General features: G+C 39.0%; 1 long non-coding RNA gene across 1 annotated transcript in view; it reads right to left on the bottom strand.

The window, feature by feature from the left end:
* Positions 1-2,803: 2,803 nt before the first annotated feature.
* The window catches only part of LOC136385535 (uncharacterized), a 121,485-nt gene continuing 102,095 nt past the window's right edge, over positions 2,804-22,193 (bottom strand). The window contains exon 3 of the long non-coding RNA XR_010747839.1: positions 2,804-2,888. This is a non-coding gene — a long non-coding RNA (uncharacterized lncRNA). The remainder of the gene's footprint in view (positions 2,889-22,193) is intronic.

Below are 22,193 nucleotides of genomic sequence, written 5' to 3' on the forward strand. Positions count from 1 at the left end.
TTTAATGGGGTGTATATAGACTGCTTGCTAGGTGGTCAGAGCTGCGCTTTCCAAGCTAGTAGATACAATGTTTAAAATAAAATGAAAAATGTCATGTCCTCAGTCGCACTGGCCACATTTTCATTGTTCAGTAGCCATATGTGGCTAGTAGCTAGAGCATTGGACAGCACAGAATAAACCCTTTAAATCATTGCAGAAAGTTCAATTGGACCATGCTGAGCTACAGCAGCTCATTCTTCCTTGTTCTATAATCCTTTTCTCTACCTTATCTATTATTCAAATGCACAAGGGAAAATACAATAGCAAACTAATAGTGTTCCAGGCAAGCAACACTCGATAAATAGAAAGCATGCATTTAAAGCAAGATTTAAAGAGCTGAACATGTCAGAGAATCATGTTTTAATCTAATCTTTCTCTTCATTTAACCAAATTATATCCGTTTTTCCAGGCCCAGATCCAAGATCTCATCTTCCTCCTTTATCAGGCTACTCTTGCCCATGGTGACTTTGCCCTCTTCATAGCAGCTATAGCTGTACCTTTCATTGGCAGTTATTCTTGCAATGTGTTGAGAGCACTTTTGTGTCTGCACACTGTGCTCTGCAGGCCTGTGGAGAGTGTCTGCCACCAGCGTACCCTTTCTGGAACTGAGGCCCTGAGTCAAGGAATGCAACTCTGATTGCTCACTCTGAGACCCCTGCGGGCTCCCATGCATATCAATATTATAATTAAATGACCAATGCTCCTGCCTGTCTCCACCCACTAGACTTGAAGGTCACTGAAATAGTAGCACCTAGCATAGTGTTTACCACATAGTCTGCACTCAGAAACTACTTGTTGAAGAAATAAATAACTGTTGGCATAACTGTCCTGTTTTTTGTTCAAGAAAATGGTACTATTGAGATAATATCAGCAGAATAAATGTTTTAGGGTCTTTCTTCAGGGGTGAGAAGGAAGTACATGAAATCATACCTACTCTCTTGCCCTGAGACAGAAAGCAGCTGTGAAGTACATTGCTGCACATGGCTCAGGCCTGTGTTCAATGGACAGACTCAGTTTCTATCCAAGGTGGGAGACAATCCAAGGCATAGGGCTAGGACTCAGTGTATTGTTGGAGGCAAAAGGGAAATAGCTGACCTATGTGAAGCCAGCCTGTGGCTTGTCACCCTCATCAGCACTACGCACGAGCTATTCAGTTCTACTTAGCATCCTATGTCATCACCACCAGTTGATGCTGCCCAGTTGACTCATTCAGCTCTCTGTTCTCTGGGTTTGAGTGAGCAATGCAGTATATTTCAAAGAACTCAGCGTTCAAAATTTTAAATAACTGAATTCAGATTCTACCCCTTCATCTCATTCGTTAGCTGTGTGACCTTGGGAAAGTTATTTAACCTCTCCAAGCCTTGGTTTCTTCAGTTATTAAATTAGAATAATAATAGTACCTACCTTATTATGGTTGGGAGATTGAAGAAATAATGCATGCCAAGTATTTAGCATGGTTCCCATCCTACACTGGTTACTCATTCAATGTTAGTTTTTTTCTCTTCCTGATATGACCTCTTCCCCCCCAACCCCACCTTTGGGATCTGTCTTCTGGCCTCTTACTTAGAACTAATCAAGAAGGAAGGGATCTGTCTTTGCCCTGATCCATGCATACTTATATTCTTAGTAGCCATCAAAACTGCTCCCTGTCTTATTCCCCAAAAGCACCAGTCTCGGCTGGAGCTAATCTGATGATCCAGGGAATGCACTTGATCCAAGCAGTTAATGAGTAATAATGGTTTGAGGTTTTGCCTCCCAGGGATAGTATTCATCTTAACAGGGCCTTTGGGAAACAATGTCCTATGCCAAGGTAATATCAACTTCCACTCTTTTGAGCAAGGAGACATTTTAGCGACTTTCATTTCACTGCTCTACATAGAGCTCACCTTGCTTCAAAGTCAATTTAAAAAGGGACTCCCTCTGGCAACTTACAACCCAACTTTCAACCTGCAGGTCCATCCACTGAAGCCTCAGAATGAGAGCGTCATCCTATTGCAGCCTGTTCCTCTGCCTGTCCCCAAAGATGATGATGATGATGATAACAGGTAAAATTTATTGAGCATACACCATGTGTCAAGTACGGTAATGAATACCTTCCATGTATTAACTCATTTAAACCTCATACCTATATGAAGTAGCCCTATTTTTTATCATCCCCATTTTACAGATAAGGCAACTAAGACTAACAGAAGTTAAGTAATTTTCCCAGGCTTGCCTAACTTCAAAGCCTACAACACTTTTTCCTCACTGGGTTTCCAGAAGCAAATTCTCACTTCTCTGGGCCCATATATCACTTGATTTGCACTTCTAACACCTAACTTATACTGTCTTGAATCAAATTTGGAAACAGTGAGGCCTGGTAATTAAGCACATGGGTTCTGGAATAAGGCAGCTCTGCCACTAAATAGGTAAGTAACTCCAAGAAAATTATTTAGCCTTTCTGAGCTTGGGTTCCTCATCTGAAAAAAGAGATAGTACAGGGGATCCTCGGGTTATGGCAGTCTCAGCATACGACATTTCGAGTTACAACTCTCACTCCCATGAAAACTTAGAAAAATTGAGACGTGAGTGCTTCTGCTTCTGCCATTAACATCATACTTATGGACTACATGGGCACACTAGTTTGGTTGCATGCAGCAGAAGAATATGCAGTAACTTGCCGTGAAAGTGAGGGAGTTGGTGTCCCCCAGTACGCTTACCTATGCCTTTTTGGACTGTTAAAAGTGTTCTGTTTGTTTTGGTTTGGCAACTTTTTGGCCCTTATCATGGCTCCTAAATGAAAGTCAGAATCTTCAGATGGTACTGCTTCAAAGAAGTAGAAAGCCGTCACCGTGGAAATGAAATTAGACCTTGTAAAGAGATCAGAAGAGATAGAAACCTCAGAACCCAAGAGATTTACTACCAAGGGTTTGGCAGAAGGTTTTCTATGGTAGAGGATGGGTTGGCAGAACTTCAGGTTGAGGACCCCAGCGATGACAGATTCAGTAAGGTCTTCAGAGCTGTTGTGGATGCCTTGCAATGCTATACAGGCAGATTTTGGAAGAGAAGAAGTCATCAACCTTCCAGACTAGCCTGGGAAAATTCTTTAGGAAGGTAGAGAGGCCTATAACAGATCCCGTACCCTCTACATCAGCTGCTTCTTGAGATGAAACATCTGTAGTACAGGTAGAATCATCTCCAGCGTCTCCTGCATGTTTCTGAGGCAATCCTGAGTCACCTGACCCAGTCTCTCCAGCACCTTCTGCAGGTTCTCCTGCCTCTCCAGCTTCCTCCTCCCAACAGGTCACTCTCTCCCATCATGCAGTGCCCCGTCCAGTGTGCAAGCCAACCACAGGAATAAAGATAAGAAAAAAAAATTACATTCATTTTTTTCTCACTTTTTTCTGTTACTACAGTACAGGAGGTCCTCTGGTTACGACATAGTTCCATTCCTATGACAATGACGTAACCCAAATTTTGGTGTAAGTTGAAACACACCCTAGCCTAAGTTACTTACCTATCCTAACACAGTTGTAAAATCATAATGTAGGACAAAAAAAGACAACTAAGCCACAGAAAAAGGAAAGGACATAAATATACAGTGGTACCTTAAGATATGAGTTTAATTCATTCTGTAATCAAGCTCATAAGTCAGTCAACTCGTATATCAAACAAATTTCTCCCATTTAGAATAACTGAAATAGATTTAATCTGTTCCAGCCCTGTGAAACATCCCCAAACCATCCTAAATTATGAAAAAAGACGTTTTTAATTAAGAAACACACATGTATACTTTATCAATGCATAACAAAATATATGAAATAAAAGAAGAAAGTGTAATTTAGTACTGTATTCTTACCTTGGAGACAGACGAGTGCGGCTAACGGAGGTGAATGGCAGAGGAGGAGGGAGGGAGGAAGGGATGCAGGCACTGTAGACACGTAAACTAAAACTGCACTTTCTTAACACTAAATGTAAACTAAAACTGCATTTTCTTTACTTAAAATGAAACCACAAAAACTTAATTGTAAAAAAAATGCACTTTCTTAACTTTAAACTTAACCTAAGCTTAACATTACATATTTTTTACTTAATCATCACCTGTTTTTGCCTTTTTAGCTGCACTTTCAGCCCTTTCACTTGCAGGGCTTTTGAATAAAAATCTATCCAAAGAGGTTTGCTTTTGCCTGCCTTTTAAAATGTTACGGAAATGAGACAAGTGTCATTAAAAAGTGCTGAAGCACGACCAGTTGAAACCTTTTCTGGGTATTTCTTTTCAATGAAACTTGAAAGCTTCTCCCACATTGTCAGCATGTCTTTAATTTCACTTGTAGAAATCACTTCCTCCGACTCTACCTCCTCCTTTCACTACTAATCCCTTGCTTAACTTCTGTTGACATCATTCTCTTCTTCTTCTCAGGACTGTCCTTTATACTCACTTTCTTTTTTTTTTAATAATTTTATTTTTTTAATGGGGTGACATCAATAAATCAGGATACATATATTCAAAGATAACAAGTCCAGGTTATTTTGTCGTTCAATTATGTTGCATACCCATCACCCAAGTCAGATTGTCCTCTGTCACCTTCTATCTTGTTTTCTTTGTGCCCCTCCCCCTCCCCCTTTCCCTCTCCCATTCCCCCCTCCCCCCCGTAACCACCACACTCTTATCAATGTCTCTTAGTTTCACTTTTATGTCCCACCTACGTATGGAATAATGCAGTTCCTGGTTTTTTCTGATTTACTTCGCTTCATATCATGTTATCAAGATCCCACCATTTTGCTGTAAATGTTCCGCTGTCATCATTTCTTATGGCTGAGTAGTATTCCATAGTGTATATGTGCCACATCTTCTTTATCCAGTCATCTATTGACGGGATTTTTGGTTGTTTCCATGTCCTGGCCACACTCACTTTCTTTGGCCCCATGATAGCACAAAAATAGTTAGTAAAAAATGCAAAAATTATGCAAGAATGAGTACAGTGCACGAGATTTGACTTGATTCTGCGGGTAACACGTGAGAAAGAACAAGATGTTGGTGTGCTGCCGATGCTGAACCCGTGTGCCAACACGCCAACTAGTGGCAGCTTCCCAAATCACGACTCATATCTCAGAATTTTGCTCGGATCTCGAACAAAAATATGGACTGAGCCAGAGCTCGTATCTTAAAATTTTTGTATGTTGGTCTCCTTGTATCTCAAGGTACCACTGTACTGTACTGTATGTACACTGTACTGCATATTCTTCTGCCACACGCAACCAAACTAGTCCGCCTACGTAGTCTGTAAGTATGATGTTAATGGTGGAAGCCGAAACTCACACGTCTCAATTTTTTAAAGTTTTTATGGGAGTGAGCATTGTAAACTCAAAACATTATATGTAGAGACTGTCATAACATGAGGACCCCCTATATTTGCTTTAGGCAGCAGTACTACTAGTGAGAACACATAGTCATATTATCTCATAGTATTGGTAAGACATATACACAAATTCTTATAAAAATATATAACATTTATACACTGTTGACCTTAGTAGGAGAACCAAGCTCTTTACCAGGTATTTTATAAGTACTGATTAACTTAATCCTTCCAATAACCCAGGGGACTAGGTACCGTACTCCATAAATTTTCATTGAATGCAGAAAGAACTATATAGGCATACTAATAATCACTCTGGACTCTGGATTATGATACATATCACGTGTCCTTATTTGGATACTTTCATTTGGGCAAAATCATTACAACTTGTCTGGCATGTTCTTAGATGGGTCCATACTAACAGAAATAACAAAATTGTGAGCTCCCTCCACCCCCAATTGTAGTGATTGTTTTTACTGGAATAATGTAAGAAGTGAAATGGGAAGAAGACATTTGAAGAATGATGAACCTGGCCAGTAATCAGAGAAATCTCATAATAGAAAAAGCCCAACCCTTCAGTATACATATAAAGAAACAGAGGCCCAGAAAGGAATAGAGACTGCCCCATGGTTATACAGAAAGCGGATGGCAAAAAGTCAGGACTGGGATCTAGGTCTAAGTAACTCCCATTTCCTGTTTTTCCCTCCATGCTTTCCCAGCATGGAGACCTTATTCACTGTCTGAGCAGCGCCCCAGTGGGCTGTGAAGGCACTTAAAATGGCTGTCGCAGTCATTGGACACAGGACCCTTCACTCCACAATGCAGCCCTTCTGGAGCACCTCATAAATAGAGCCTCGCCAATATTACTTATCCATTTTGTTTCCTAAGACATAAGCTAAATTAATGAGCAAAGTTCAGTAACAGCAAAAAGTATTGAAGAAGAGCCTCAAAGCTGTCTCTAGAGCTACAGCTAGTGCTCGACTTACAACCATGATTGGTTCTGACAGACTGGTCATAACACGATTTGGTCGTAAGTTGAGTAGGCTATATGTACAGTACTGTGAAATGCTGTTATAAAAATTTTAAGTCATATTTTATCATTTTCTTTCATTATTGTTATATATCATAATTTTCTTTGTTCATTTTTTGCCATTTGTATCATCTCTACACCATTTTGTTTCTTATTTTTACATTCGTCAGGTTTAAGTAAAACACTGCATTATCAGTACAACTGGTTTAATATTTGCAAAGACAGTTTCCTTTTGATAGACATCTTGGAAGGTGTTTGATGAAAAATATCCAAGACACAAAACACAAATTGCTGTACCAAGTCTGAGATAACAGTTGAAATGGTGCATGCGGAGATGGTAGTGCTGCCAGAAGCTGGTCCGCACTGTCGAACACCCAGCTGGGCAACGCTCGCGCTGCCAGATGCGGAGCAGTCGTGGCTAGCGATTGTGGTTGTAAAGTCAAATGCTCATAAGTTGCATAGGTTGTAAGTTGATCAATATTTGTACTTAACAGGAACTTGAAAAAACAGCAAAAGAGGCCAGCTGCTTAGTCAATACCTCAGTAACTAGCTCCATGACAAATGATCCTTGCTTGGTTAAGCACTAGTAGAGAACATGAAGTTTTACTGTCTCATTACTAAGTATTTGTCTTTTTAGCTCTATTGGCTAGAGTTAAACTTTATTTAACTAAACAATTTTTGTCATTTCAATAGTCTTATTATTTGGGCTACATTCCTTTTGTTGTTATTGTTGTTGCTCAGTAATGCACAGTCTTTATTTTTTTTTTCTCTTTACCTTTTGATCCCCTTTACTTGTTTCTCCCACCCTCCCTCCCTCACTCTGGCAACCACTCCTCTGTTCTCTGTATCTATGAGCTTCTTTTAATTTTTTATTTTTTGATTCCACATGAGAGAATGATTGTATGGTATTTGTCTTTCTCTATCTAACTTATTTCACTTAGCATAATACCCTCAAGGTCCATCCATGTTGTCACAAATTATTTGTTACAACTGAATAATATTCCATTGTGTGTGTGTGTATAACAATTTCTTTATCCATTCATCTGTCAATGGACACTTAGTTTGTTTCCATATCTTAGCTATTGTAAATGCAGTGAGCACGGGGTACATATCTTTTAAGTTAATATTTTTGTTTGCCTTGAATACTCAAAAGTGGAATTGCTGGATCATATTGTAGTTCTATTCTTAACGTTTTGAGGAAACTTCATACTGTTTTTCATAGTCACTGTAGTAATTTATATTCCCACCAACAGTACACAAGGGTTCCCTTTTCTACACATCCTCAACAACACTTGTTATCTCTCATTTTTTTGATAATTGGTGTGAGGTGATATCTCATTGTGGTTTTGATTTACATTTCCCTGATGATTAATGATATTAAAAATCTTTTTTATGTGCCTGTTGGCCATTTCTATGTCTTCTTTAGAAAAATGTCTGTTTAGGGCCCTGGCTGGTTGGCTCAGTGGTAGAGCGTCGGCCTGGCATGCAGAAGTCCCGGGTTCGATTCCTGCCAGGGCACACAGGAGAAGCGCTCATCTGCTTCTCCACCCCTCCCCCTCTCCTTCCTCTCTGTCTCTCTCTTCCCCTTCCGCATCTGAGGCTCCATTGGAGCAAAGATGGCCCGGGCGCTGGGGATGGCTCCTTGGCCTCTGCCCCAGGCACTAGAATGGCTCTGGTCGCAACAGAGCGAAACCCTGGAGGGGCAGAGCGTCGCCCCCTGGTGGGCGTGCTGGGTGGATCCTGGTCGGGCGCATGTGGGAGTCTGTCTGACTGTCTCTCCCCATTTCCAGCTTCAGAAAATTTTAAAAAAAAATGTCTGTTTAGATATTCTGCACAATTTAATAAGATTGTTTTTCGCGGCCTGACCTGTGGTGGCGCAGTGGATAAAGCATCGACCTGGAAATGCTGAGGTCGCCGGTTCAAAACCCTGGGCTTGCCTGGTCAAGGCACATATGGGAGTTGATGCTTCCAGCTCCTCCCTCACTTCTCTCTCTCTGTCTCTCCTATCTGTCTCTCCCTCTCCTCTCTAAAATGAATAAATAAAAAAAAAGATTGTTTTTCGCTATTGAGTTGTATGAATTTTTTATATATTTTGGATATTAGTCCCTTATCACATATAAGATTTGCAAATATTTTCTCCTATTCAGTAGGTCACCTATTTATTTTGTTGATGGTTTCCTTTTCTGTGAAGAAGCTTTTAAGTATGATGTAGTCCCAATAATTTATTTTTGCTTTTATTGCTTTTCCTTTTGGTGTCAGATAAAAAAAATCATTGCCAAGATCTATGTCAAAAAGTTTACCGGCTATATTTTCTCCTAGAAGTTTTATGGTTTCAGGTCCTACATTCAAGTCTTTCACCATTTTTCGTTAATTTTTGTGTATGGTGTAAGATAATAATCAAGTTTTATTCTTTTGCATGTGGCTATTCAGTTTTACCAACACCATTTATTGAAAAGACTGGCCCTGGCCGGTTGGCTCAGCGGTAGAGTGACGGCCTGGCATGCAGGGGACCTGGGTTCGATTCCCGGCCAGTGCACATAGGAGAAGCGCCCATTTGCTTCTCCACCCCCCCTCCTTCGTCTCTGTCTCTCTCTTCCCCTCCCGCAGCCAAGGCTCTATTGGAGCAAAGATGGCCTGGGTGCTGGGGATGGCTCCTTGGCCTCTGCTCCAGGCGCTAGAGTGGCTCTGGTCGTGGCAGAGTGACGCCCCGGAGGGGCAGAACATCGCCCCCTGGTGGGCAGAGCATCACCCCTGGTGGGCGTGCCAGGTGGATCCCAGTCGGGGGCATGCAGGAGTCTGTCTGTCTCTCCCCGTTTCCAGCTTCAGAAAAATACAAAAGAAAAGAAAAGAAAAGAAAAGACTGTCTTTTCTCCACTGTATATTTTTGGCTACTCTGTCATAAATTAATTGACCATATATGTGTGGCCTTATTTCTCTGCTCTCTATTTTGTTTCATTGATCTATGGATCTGTTTTTAATGCCACTACCATACTGTTTTAATTACTATAGCTTTATAGCATATTTTGAAATTAGGAAGCATGATTTCTCCAACTTTGTTCATCTTTGTCAAGATTGCTTTTGCTATTTAGGGTGAGGTTTTTTTGTCTGTATGTTTGTTTTTGTTTTTTAGTGGTTCCATACAAATTTTAGGATTATTTGTTCTATTTCTTTGAAAATAGCCATTGAAATTTTGATAGAGATTGCAATGAATCTGTATATTGCTTTGAGTAGTCTAGACATTTTAACAAAATTGATTCTTCCAATCCATGAGCACAGACTATCTTTTCATTTATTTGTGTCTTCTTTTCATTTCTTTCATTAATGTGTTATAGTTTTCAATATACACGTCTTTCACTTTCTTGTTTAAATTTATTCCCAGGTAGTCTGACCTGTGGTGGTACAGTGGATAAAGCATCAACCTGGAATGCTGAGGTTGGTGGTTCAAAACTCTGTGCTTGCATAGTAAAGGCACATATGGGAGTTGATGCTTCCTGCTCCTACCCCACTTCTCTCTCTTTCTCTTCTCTCTAAATAGATAAATAAAACTTTTAAAAATTTAACAAAAATAAATTTATTCCCAGGTATTTTATTCTTATGATGCAATTGTAAATGGGGTTGTTTTCTTTTAATATTTAAATTGATATTTAGAGAAAGGAAAAGAAAGAGAAACATCAATTTGTTGTTCCACTTATTTTTAAATTCATTGGTTAATTCTTGTATGTGCCCTGACAAAGGATCAACCTCACAACCTTGGCATATTGGGACAACATTTTAACCAACTCAGCTACCTAGCCAGGGCAGGATTATTTTCTTGGTTTCTTTTTCTAATAGTTCATTATTGGTGTATAGAAAGCCAACAGATTCTTGTGTATTGATTTTATATTCTGCAACTTTAATGAATTTATTAGTTCTAGCAGTTATTTGATGGGGTTTAAAGGTTTTCTATATATAATATCATGTCATCTGCAAACATTGACACTTTTACTTGTTTTTTTTTTTTCCAATTCGGATGTCTTTATTTCTTTTTCTTGCCTAATTGCTCTGGCTAAGACTTTGAATACCATGTTGAAGAAATGTGATGAGACTGGGCATTCTTGCCTAATAACTGATAACTGGTTTTAAAGGAAAAGCTCCCAGCTTTTTATCACTGAGTATGATGTTAGCTGTGGGCTTGTCATATATGGCCTTTATTATGTTGAGGTACATATCATCTATACCTACTTTATTGATAATTTTTTATCATAAATCAATATTGAATTTTTTCAAATGTATTTTCTGTATCTAGTGAGATGATGATATGATTTTTATTCTTCCTTTTGTTAATGTGATGTATCACATTGACTGATTTGTAGTTGTTGAGCCATCCTTGGATTCCTAGAATAAATCCCATTTGATCAAAGTATATAATCTATTTAATGTATTGTTGAATTTGGTTTGCTAATATTTTCTTGAAGATTTTTACATCTATGCTCATTAGGGATATTGTGCTATAAGTTTCTTTTCTTGTGGCAACCTTGACTGGTTTTTGTATTAGGGCTAATACCAGCCTCAAACCAGAGATGCCAGCACAATGCTTACCACAGACTAGATGCTTAAGATATATTCAGCAATCAACTTTCCTGTTTTGAGTGTGCAACCATTTAAATCAGAGAACATGATGTTAATTATACAGAACCTAGACTGAAACTTAGTCCTAGGACTCAAAAGACATTCATAACCATTTAGATGAAAAAATCTGGCTGTTGGGATCTGTTAGACTTTTCTAGGGTTCCTTCTTCATCTTGCTGTATCTCTCTTTGCCTTGGTGTCCAATGCCTCCTAATCCTGGTCACCAACTGGATTTAACCCTGGCTACAGATGGAGATCTTGCCTTGCACACTTGTCCTTTCCCCAAGTACACAGATCCTAACCAGTATAAGCTATTGCTTTTGCAAAAATTAGAGAATAACCATTGTGCACTACCTTTAATCACATCCTTTAATCACATCCCCATTATCTTTAATCACATCCTTGGCATTTAATACTATATCAGTACCACTGTATACTAAATACTTCCACAGGGCACCTTTCAGTCACTCCCAAATGGGCCCCAAATGTCCCAGAAATACTTATACCACTTATATGTTTCTTTCAACTTCTTTGCAAACTACACGAATTCTTAGATTCTCTTGTCAGAGGTTCCCTCATAGATACACCTCATTTGACAAAATAATCATGTTCCTGAAAAATATGACAATGGAATTTAGATAATTAGCAAAGTTTAAAATGTCTTCAGAGTTCACTGTTCACTAGCAGGTCCTAAGAAGGATCCTGCAGAAAGGTGAAGAACTGCTCCTCTGCTCCACCACCATCATAAGCCCACAGATTTGCCCCATTTTCACTATATCCTGCTAGATTGCTTCTGATCTATTGGCCTCACCCAGAGCCATGCAGATCCCTGTTTCTATGGTGATCTTTCAGAGCAGTTTCATTTCCTCACCACATCCTCTGTGATGTCTCTCAGGAGCCTCCATCCTTCCTATCCTCTAGAGTCTATAAATACTCTGGTTCCCCCAGGGAACACATGCAAATTCTTTCCTCAAGCAACAAGGCCTTGTGTGCTAGGATAGCCACAACTGAATGAACAGGTTTATTCCTAAGGTCCAGTGGGCTATTGCACTGTTCTTCCTCTTGCCTTGCAAGCTAAACTTATATGGGCTTACATCAAGTGGGATGGGTTACAATCTCAAATCCAGCACCTTTGTGTGCCGAGCCAGGGAAGACTACTGGAAATGAGGTGTTGTGAGTCTATGACCATTTTGGTTATGGGCTTAGAGCTCTAACATAATGAGGTTGAAATTAGAGGGATAACCTGGGGCAATTTTGCTCCATCCCAAATCTAATGTTGAACCCCTAAGTGATCAGGGATTGGGGCCAATCACGACATGGGTCCTAACCCTGGCCACAGACTGAGATCTTCTTGGCTTCTCACTTTTCATCATTCATACATTTCCTGAATACATAAAGAGTGAATTCAATAATATGCTAACCTGAATAAGGTAACACTTGAACAAAAGAAAGAAAATGAAAAGTAGCTGTTGTACAGAAAAATCCCATGTATTCATTTCCCAAGGCTGCTGTAACAAATTATCAGAAACTTGGGGTTTAAAACAACAGCAATTTACTCTCTCTCAGTTTTGGAGGACAGAAGTTTGAAATCAAGAAGGCTCTTGATTTCTTCCTTGCCTCTTTCAGCTTCCATTGGCTTCATGCATTCTTTAGCTAAATCATCTTCATGTGGCCTTATTCTCTCTGTCTGTGTGATCTTTCTCTGCCTCTCTATTATAAGGATACTTGTTACTGGATTTAGGTCCACCTGGATCATCCAAGATGATCTCATCTTGAGATTCTTAATTTAGTCACATCTGCAAAGACCTTTTTACAAATAAGTTTACATTCACAGATTCCAGGGGTTATGATGTGGATATATTTTGGGGGAACCACCATTCAACCTACTATCCCCTAGCACCTCCACTCACATCCCTGCCACGCTGAAATAAAAAGAGCATGAACTTTCTGTCAATTTTAAATCCGAATATCTCTCATATCTGTACAGTCTCTACATTTCTGCTCTCTCATCCTCATTCAAACCCCATCATTCCCCACACATCTTTCTCCATAGTTACCAGATTGCCCATGCTGATCCCACTCTGTTTGAAAGCCTTCAGTGGCTCCCCATGGCTCTAAGGATCAAGACTCAACTACTTGGCCATGGTCTGCAAGATCCTACATTGATCTAACTCTCACCCTCCTTGCCAATGGCCTTTTTTGCCTTGCCCCTTTTTTATCTACAAAGCCATGTACCTTGTTGTCACAATGCTTTCCCAATACTCTTGCCTACTCTTAGAGAACTCTCCTCCCCATCTCATCTTTTTTTGGTGGGGAGGGAAAGAAAAAGAGAGAAGCTTCAACTCATTGTTCTACTTAGTTGTGCAGCCACTGATTGCTTCTCATATATGCCCTGATCAGGACTCAAACCAGGGAGCTAAGAGTTGAGCCAGTGCCCTTGGGATGAAACCAGCCACCTTGTCACTTCATGAGGATGCTCTATCCAGGGCACCATTGCCCAGGGCCTCCCCAGCCCATTTTCTTCTGGCTAATGTCTGTCATCCATCAGCTTAGTTTTACGGACAAATATCTCTTCCTCAAGAGATACTTTCCCTGGTTCACAAACAGGCTGAGATTTCCCTGTAATAACATCTTTCATAGTTTGCAATTAGATTGTGTTGAATCAACGTCTCTCACCACCCACCCAGCTCCCAAATAGACAGAGCTCCACAAGGGCAAGGGCTATATCTAGTTTCATCCCCATGTCTTCGGTATCTAGGCACTATCTGACACATAGTAGATATTCAATTATTATTTGAATAACTATATGAAAGAATGGTTGGATTAATCCATATCTATATTCTGATCCCTCTAGTTTCTCTCCTAAAAAATGAGAGCAACGATATCTATTTCACAGGGTTTAATAAGAGTAAAAATGAAATAATGGAGAGGAAGGGGCTTTATAAACCATGAGATTCCTTACTAATTTAAGGAATCATTATGATATTGGTCGATTTAACCAGCCTTTTGGGGAATGGGGCAGTGCACTGCACAAGGAGTAAAGACAGCAGGAGAAATGAGGATGGATATGAGAAAGGATATTTGAGGTCTACATTCCTCTGAATAAGAAAAGTTTCTATGGCTCTGCTGTGTAGGATAAAATTACAAGAACACCCAATTCCCCTGCTTCAGACTTGAAGCTCATAACTTATCACCCTCTGGGATCAAAAGAAAATGTCCTCTCCTCAGGTATAAATACTGCCTGAAGTCACTCTGGGCATTTAAGGTTTCAACTGTCTTCCTTTAGAGCATCTGTTCCAGGTGCTAGAGAGGATAAGGTGACAGCCTCCTGGGCTGGGCGCATCTCCACTGGTGCTCCCTTCAGATGATCTATCAGCCATGGCACTTGCTTAAGGTGCTGCCCAGCTGACAAATTACTTTGAAAAGTGCCTCTTGACTTTTTATTCTTTCCCTTCCTTGCCTTCTTGGCTTTCACTGCTAACAGGTGGGGAGGGTATCACCTCCTTCCTCCGGCCCCTCTAGCACGTCCATCTAAAAGGCATCCCTGGAGGCTTGACATTCCAGGTCTTCAGTTTCTTACATTGATTTCCCCAGACACCATCAAGTCATAATCTCCTTTCCTGCATGGAAGAGACATTTCCACCTTTTCCTCCATATCCTCTTAGCTCTTTGCATTTGGGTCAAAAGACCTAAAAAGGCCATTTCTCATTTCCATCTTGTATTCCATTGTTTTCTGCCTTGGGATGTCTCTGCATTCATGGCCCTGAGATGCCTCACTAGTCTGGAATGTCCATAGCGAGCCAATCTTATGAATCATAGACTTAGAGAAATTGGAAAGAGCAGAGCTCATTAGGCTGTCATTTCCGCAGTTTCCTCCACTGACCTGGATGTCTTCCCACTGACTTGATTCTGTGCTTCTCTGTTCCATCATCCCACTGGGTTTTGAGGTTCTGTCTACACAGTCTCACAAAGGTGAAGAAAAAAGGCATGAATCTGAGTAATCCAAGCAAAACTCCATTATTGTCTCAGTTATTTGTACATCCTAGTATAAAACACTATTTCAGTACAAGGCTTCAGGATAATTCCCTCTAATAGATGTCACAGAACTGGAGATGAAAAGTGTCTTGCAGCTCATCTGTTCAAAGACCTGCTCCTTTTTTGGTTTATAGCTTTAATGAGATTTAATTGACAGATATTAACCTGCATTATTTGTATGCCATGTAAAAAAAAGGGGGTGGTACAATTTGCTATGTCATGACATATACATACCTTCATGAAACTATCACTGCCATCTAGTTTTCTATCACTCCCTAAAATTTCCTTTGGGCCCTTTGTATTTCCTCACTCCATCCTCTCCCCAATTTCCCCAGGCAACCACTGATCTGCTATCTGTTACTATGTAGTTCTATATAGTTTGTATGTTCTACAATTTTATATATATGGAATAACACAGTACGCATTTTTGCTAGATTCTTTCACAAAGAATAATCATTTTGAAATCATTCATGTTATTGTATGTATTAATAGCATCATATGTATCAGTAGGTTGTTTTTACTTTTTGGCTATTGTACAAAATGCTGCTATGAACACTTACGTACAAACTTTATTATATATCTTCAATTATCTTGGGTATATGCCTATGAATATTTACCTGGGTCATGTTAACTTTTTAAATTTAAATATACTTGACATACAATATTATATTAGTTTGGGGTGTACAACCTAATGACTTGACATTTACATACCTTATAATGCTTAACTTTTTGAGGAACCCCCAAACTGTTTCCCAAAGCAGCTATTCTATTTTATAATCCCACCAGTTAAAAGTGTGGTTCTGTTTTGTTTTTCGTCTCACCATTTTATTATTCATCTTTTTTATTTTAGCCACCCTAGTGATGTGAAGTGATACCTCACTGTGGTTTTGATTTGTATTTCCCTAATGATTATGGATACTGAGCATCTTTTTATGATTTTATACATCTTCTTTGAAGAATTATCTATTCAAGTCCTTTGCCTACTTTTAAAATTGAGATAGAATTCAAGTAACATAAAATACACCACCTTAAAGTATACAACACAGTGGTTGTTAATATTTTCACTAAGTTGTACAACCATCATCACCTAATTCCTGAATACTTCCAAAGCCCCCTAATTCCAAGCTACATATAAGCAGTCAGTTCCAATCCACTCCTCTATCTACCCCCAAATAGTTTACATCTAAATGAATTTGCCTCCTGATACATTTTGTGTAGATGAAATCATATAATATGTGACCTTTTATTGCTTCTTTTATTTAGCATAATGTTTTCAAGGTTCATCATATTTCAGTACATTGTTTCTTTTTATGGCTGAATAATATTTCACTGTATGGATGGATATACTACAGTTGCTTATCTATTCATCAGCTGATGGACATTTCACTTGTTACTTTTGGACTATTATGCATAATGGTGCTATGAATATTTGTGCATAAGTGTTTGTGTGAATATGTTTTTAGTTCTCCTGGGTATGTATATATATACCTAGGACTGGAATTGTTGGATCATAGAGTAACTCTATGATTAACTTTGTGAGGAATTGCCTAAGAGCGTACGAGAGCAGCTGCACCTTTTTATAGTCCCACCAGCAATGTATGAGAATTACAATTTTTCTACATTTCCCCCAAACACTTATTTTTTTTTAATATTTTATTTATTGATTTTTAGAGAGAGGGGAGAGAAAGAAAAGGGGGAGGAGCAGGAAGCACCAACTCCCATATGTGCCTTGACCAGGCAAGCCCAAGGCCTCGAACCGGCAACCTCAGTGTTCCAGGTCGATGCTCTATCCCACTGTGCCACCACAGGTCAGGCCCAAACACTTATTTTCCATTTTTGTTTTAATTAAAAGAATCCTAGCTGAGATGACATCAGCGTAATGGTGCGGTAGGAAGCAATACCGATAAATCTCCCCCAAAACTCAACAAGATCTTCAACCAGAAACAGAAAAACCTATCCTTGGAGCATCCAGATGTTTCGCAATACACCCGAAGGTATGGTCGAGCGAAAAATTGGCTAAATATATAATCAAACCCCAAAGGAAATAGGGAGTAAGAAATGCTCCGCTTTCCTCACTAACCTTAACAGGGCGGCTTTCAATGGGAACTGAGAATACAGAAACTGAGGCGGGTAAAGGGGGTGAATAGATCCAGGCCATGGCACAAACGGCCGAACCAGGCTGTAGCACGGAGATCCAAGCCGAGGAAAAACTGTTCCTGTAGCAACCCGGGCAATACAAGCTAAGACTCGTGCCAAACCCAGACAAAGAAAGACAAGTGGGGCAGCCATTTTCCCCAATCTCCTGGTCGGCGTGCGCAGATAGTGGGTGAGAGATTCCTCCGACTGCCTCAGCAGTGGGTGCTCGTGTTATCCCACAGAGAGGCAGAGTCAGAGGTCTTTGTGTGGGCCGAAAGCGGAATCTCCGGGCCACCTCAGTGTCCTGAGGGAGCCGCACATGGGGAGGGAGTGAGGGCCAATTCCAACGCTGCAACTTTTCCGTGCGGGAGGGGGTTTCACTCAGAGAGTGAGACTTCCGGCCTGATATCCTAGTCTGCGCATGCAGATAGTGAGCGAGAGTTTCCTCCAAGTGCCCCAGGAGTGGGTTCCCACCCATGTTACCGGACAGAGTGGCAGAGCCAGAGGTCTTTGAGTGGGCAGAAGCCCCGCCTGATTATGCTAGCAGCTCTGACTGACTGAGCCTTACCCAGAGCCCTGTGCTGAGTGGGAATAGAGTGGGGAGTGGCCAGCTCTTTGAGCCTCTAACTACCCAGGCAGAGGCAGCAGCAACCCCATAGCTGGATTATCAGGCTACTAATTGAGGAAGGAAAGACTAGGAGAGAGGCTCCAGGGACACGGACTCTCTCACTGTTGGAGCTTATAAATGCTAATGAGCCTCGACTGCCAACGAGACTGAACCACAATACATGACATCGCCGTAGAGACTTATCAACTGCAAACCTCTACCTGAGCGTGCCAAAGGGGCAGAACCCAGGGTACAGAGTCACCGACCAGGAAGAGGGAGAGAAAAGAAAAAGCAAGAAGATAATCTCTCAAAATCAAGAATAATCTGCAGACTTTATAACCTATTCCATTTTATTATATTTGTTCATTTCTTTCTCTTATATTCATTCTTGATTTTTTTTCTTTTTTTCCTCCTCCAATTTGGTCATTTAACTCTCTGCCAGTCTTACTCTCTCCTCTCCTTGAACTACACTACCCATAAGTGTTACATCTCCCATTATCTTTTCTTTCCTCTTCCTTTCTCTCTATGAGGGTTGCACTCCAAAACCCTTAACTCTCTCTTTCTCTCCTCTTTTTTCTTTTTTCTTCTTTTAGTGGTATCCTCTTCTCTCTCTCTCTCTCTCTCTCTCTCTCTCTCTCTCTTTCTTTTCTGCATCTATATTAGTTTCTTCCTTTCTCCTTTACGTCTCCTCTCATTCAAATCTCAATAACAAACAAATTATCTTATCTGGGATTCAAACTTATGTTTGTGGATTTTGGGGTTTTTTTTACTTCATCTTTTTAACTCACTAGCAGTGCTCCCATCCCTGGCTCTCCATTTTATCTAGTTCTTGTTCCACTAAATACAATAGTAATTTTTTAAATTGTCCCCCCATGTTCCTGTTTCCCTCTTATTCCTCTCATCATAACTCTTAGTCAACCAACACCTAAAAGCAAATCATTTTATTCTTGACCCAAATTTTTTCCTTATTTGCTTTTTGTGGGTCCATACCCCCTTTTTTTTTCTGTTTTTTTTTTTTTTTGCCCCTTTATTACTTCTCCCCAATTCAGGCCCTCCAGTACAGGCATTGTTTGTTCTATTTAGTACAATATAAATCACAGTTCATCACAAAATTTTCTCAAGAAAGAGGGGAGAGGCGAGGAGAGGAAAAAAGGAGGGGGGGAATAATTTCCTTTTTTTAAAAAAAATTTTATTTTATTTTATTTTTCTTTATTTAATTAATTTTTTTTTAAAAAAAAACCTCTTCGATTTTTTATTTTTATTTTTTTAACTTTTTATTCTTTATTAAATCTCATTAATACTATCAACAAAACCACCCTCAGATGCCATTAAGGAAGAGATAATCGAATATCATGGATACAAAAGAAAGAGAGGTAACACAGATAGATGAGGAAAAATCTATGGAGAAGAAATTTAATATATTGGAAACCTTAGAGTTAAACGACAGAGAATTTAAAATAGAAATCCTAAAAATACTCAGAGATATACAAGAAAACACAGAAAGGCAATTTAGGGAGCTCAGAAAACAACTCAATGAACACAAAGAATATATTTCCAAGAAAATTGAAACTATAAAAACAAATCAGAGATGAAAAACTCAATTCACGAGCTGAAAAACGAGGTAACAAGCTTAGCTAATAGAACAGGCCAGATAGAAGGTAGAATTAGTGAAATAGAAGACAAGCAACTTGAGGAACAACAGAGAGAAGAAGAAAGAGACTTAAAAATTTAAAAAAATGAGATAGCCCTACAGGAATTATCTGACTCCATCAAAAAGAATAACATAAGAATAATAGGTATATCAGAGGGAGAAGAGAGAGAAAATGGAATGGAGAACATACTCAAACAAATAATAGATGAGAACTTCCCAAGCCTGTGGAAAGAACTAAAGCCTCAAATTCAAGAAGCAAACAGAACTCCGAGTTTTCTTAACCCCAACAAACCTACTCCAAGGCACATCATAATGAAATTGGTACAAACCAACGACAAAGAAAAAATTCTCAAGGCAGCCAGGGAAAAGAAGAATACAACATATAAAGGAAGGCCCATTATATTATCATCCGATTTCTCAACAGAAACTCTAAAAGCTAGAAGAGAGTGGACCCCAATATTTAAAGTCCTGAAAGAGAGGAACTTTCAGCCACGAATACTATACCCATTAAAGCTATCCTTCAAATATGAAGGAGAAATAAAAATATTCACAGATACAGAAAAGATGAGGGAATTTATCATCAGAAAGCCCCGACTCCAGGAATTACTAAAGGGGTTTCTCCAATCAGATACAAAGAACAAAAAAAAAAAAAAAAAAAAAAAAAAAAAACAAAAACAAAAACAAAAAAACAAACCCACAAGTAAAAGCTCTGAGAAGAACACAATAAAATCAAATTTGAACTGTGACACAAAAAGAAAGGGGGAGGAGAGGACAGAGATTAAAAGTAGCAAAGGACAATGGAGTGCAAAAGTACTCACAAAATAGTGCACTACAATGAACAGGGTAGGAACCCTTTTCATTACTTAAAGGTAACCACCATTGAAAAAAACACCACAGAAGAACATGATTTTTAAAAGATAGCAACAGAGGAAAGATGTATGGAATACAAGCAAATAAAAACAAAAGATAGAAAGATGAAAGAGAAGGATCAAACAAGACACAAAACTAACAGAAAGCAATCTATAAAATGGCAATAGGGAACTCACAAGTGTCAATAATTACACTAAATGTAAATGGATTAAACTCACCAATAAAAAGGCACAGAGTAGCAGAATGGATTAAAAAAGAAAATCCAACTGTATGCTGCCTACAAGAAACTCATCTAAGTAACAAGGATAAAAACAAATTTAAAGTGAAAGGCTGGAAAACAATACTCCAAGCAAATAACATCCGAAAAAAAGCAGGCGTTACAATACTCATATCTGATAATGCTGACTACAAGACAGCAAATGTACTCAGAGACAAAAATGGCCATTTCATAATGGCCAAGGGGACACTGAATCAAGAAGACATAACAATTCTTAATATATATGCATCAAACCAAGGAGCACCAAAATATATAAGACAGCTACTTATTGACCTTAAAACAAAAACTGACAAAAATACAATCATACTTGGAGACCTCAATACACCGCTGACGGCTCTAGATCTGTCATCCAAACAGAGAATCAACAAAGATATATTGGCCTTAAACAAAACACTAGAGCACCTGGATATGATAGACATCTACAGGACATTTCATCCCAAAGTGATTGAGTATACATTTTTCTCCAGTGTACATGGATCATTCTCAAGAATTGACCATATGTTGGGCCACAAAAACAACATCAGCAAATTCAGAAAAATCGAAGTTGTACCAATCATATTTTCTGATCATAAAGCCTTGAAACTAGAATTCATCTGCAAAAAAGAGGAAAAAAATCCCACAAAAATGAGGAAACTAAATAACATACTTTCAAAAAATGAATGGGTCAAAGAAGAAATAAGCGCAGAGATCAAAAGATATATACAGACAAATGAAAATGACAATACCACATATCAGAATCTATGGGATGCAGCAAAAGCAGTGATAAGAGGGAAGTTCATATCACTTCAGACATATATGAACAAACAAGAGAGAGGCCAAGTGAACCACTTAACTTCACACCTTAAGGAACTAGAAAAAGAAGAACAAAGACAACCCAAAACCAGCCGAAGAAAGGAGATAATAAAAATCAGAGCAGAAATAAATGAAATAGAGAACAGAAAAACTATAGAAAAAATTAATAAAACAAGGAGCTGTTTCTTTGAAAAGATCAACAAAATTGACAAACCCTTGGCAAGACTTACCAAGGAATAAAGAGAAAGAACTCATATAAACAAAATCCAAAATGAAAGAGGAGAAATCACCAGGGACACCATAGATATACAAAGAATTATGGTAGAATACAATGAAAAACTTTATGCCACTAAATTCAACAACCTAGAAGAAATGGATAAATTCCTAAAAAAAATACAACCTTCCTAGACTGAGTCAAGAAGAAGCAGAAAGCCTAAACAGACCTATTAGTAGAGAAGAAATAGAAAAAACCGTTAAAAACCTCCCTAAAAATAAAAGTCCAGGACCAGACGGCTCTACGAGCGAATTTTATCAAACATTCAAAGAAGACTTGGTTCCTATTCTACTCAAAGTCTTCCAAAAAATTGAAGAAGAAGCAATACTACCAAACACATTTTATGAGGCCAACATAACCCTCATACCAATACCAGGCAAGGATGGCACAAAAAAAGAAAACTACAGACCAATATCTCTAATGAATACAGATGCTAAAATACTAAACAAAATACTAGCAAATCGAATACAACAACATATTAAAAAATAATACATCATGATCAAGTAGGATTCATTCCAGAATCTCAAGGATGGTTCAA

Source organism: Saccopteryx leptura, chromosome X (assembly GCF_036850995.1).
Source record: "Saccopteryx leptura isolate mSacLep1 chromosome X, mSacLep1_pri_phased_curated, whole genome shotgun sequence".
In the NCBI taxonomy this organism is placed as follows: Eukaryota; Metazoa; Chordata; class Mammalia; order Chiroptera; family Emballonuridae; genus Saccopteryx; species Saccopteryx leptura.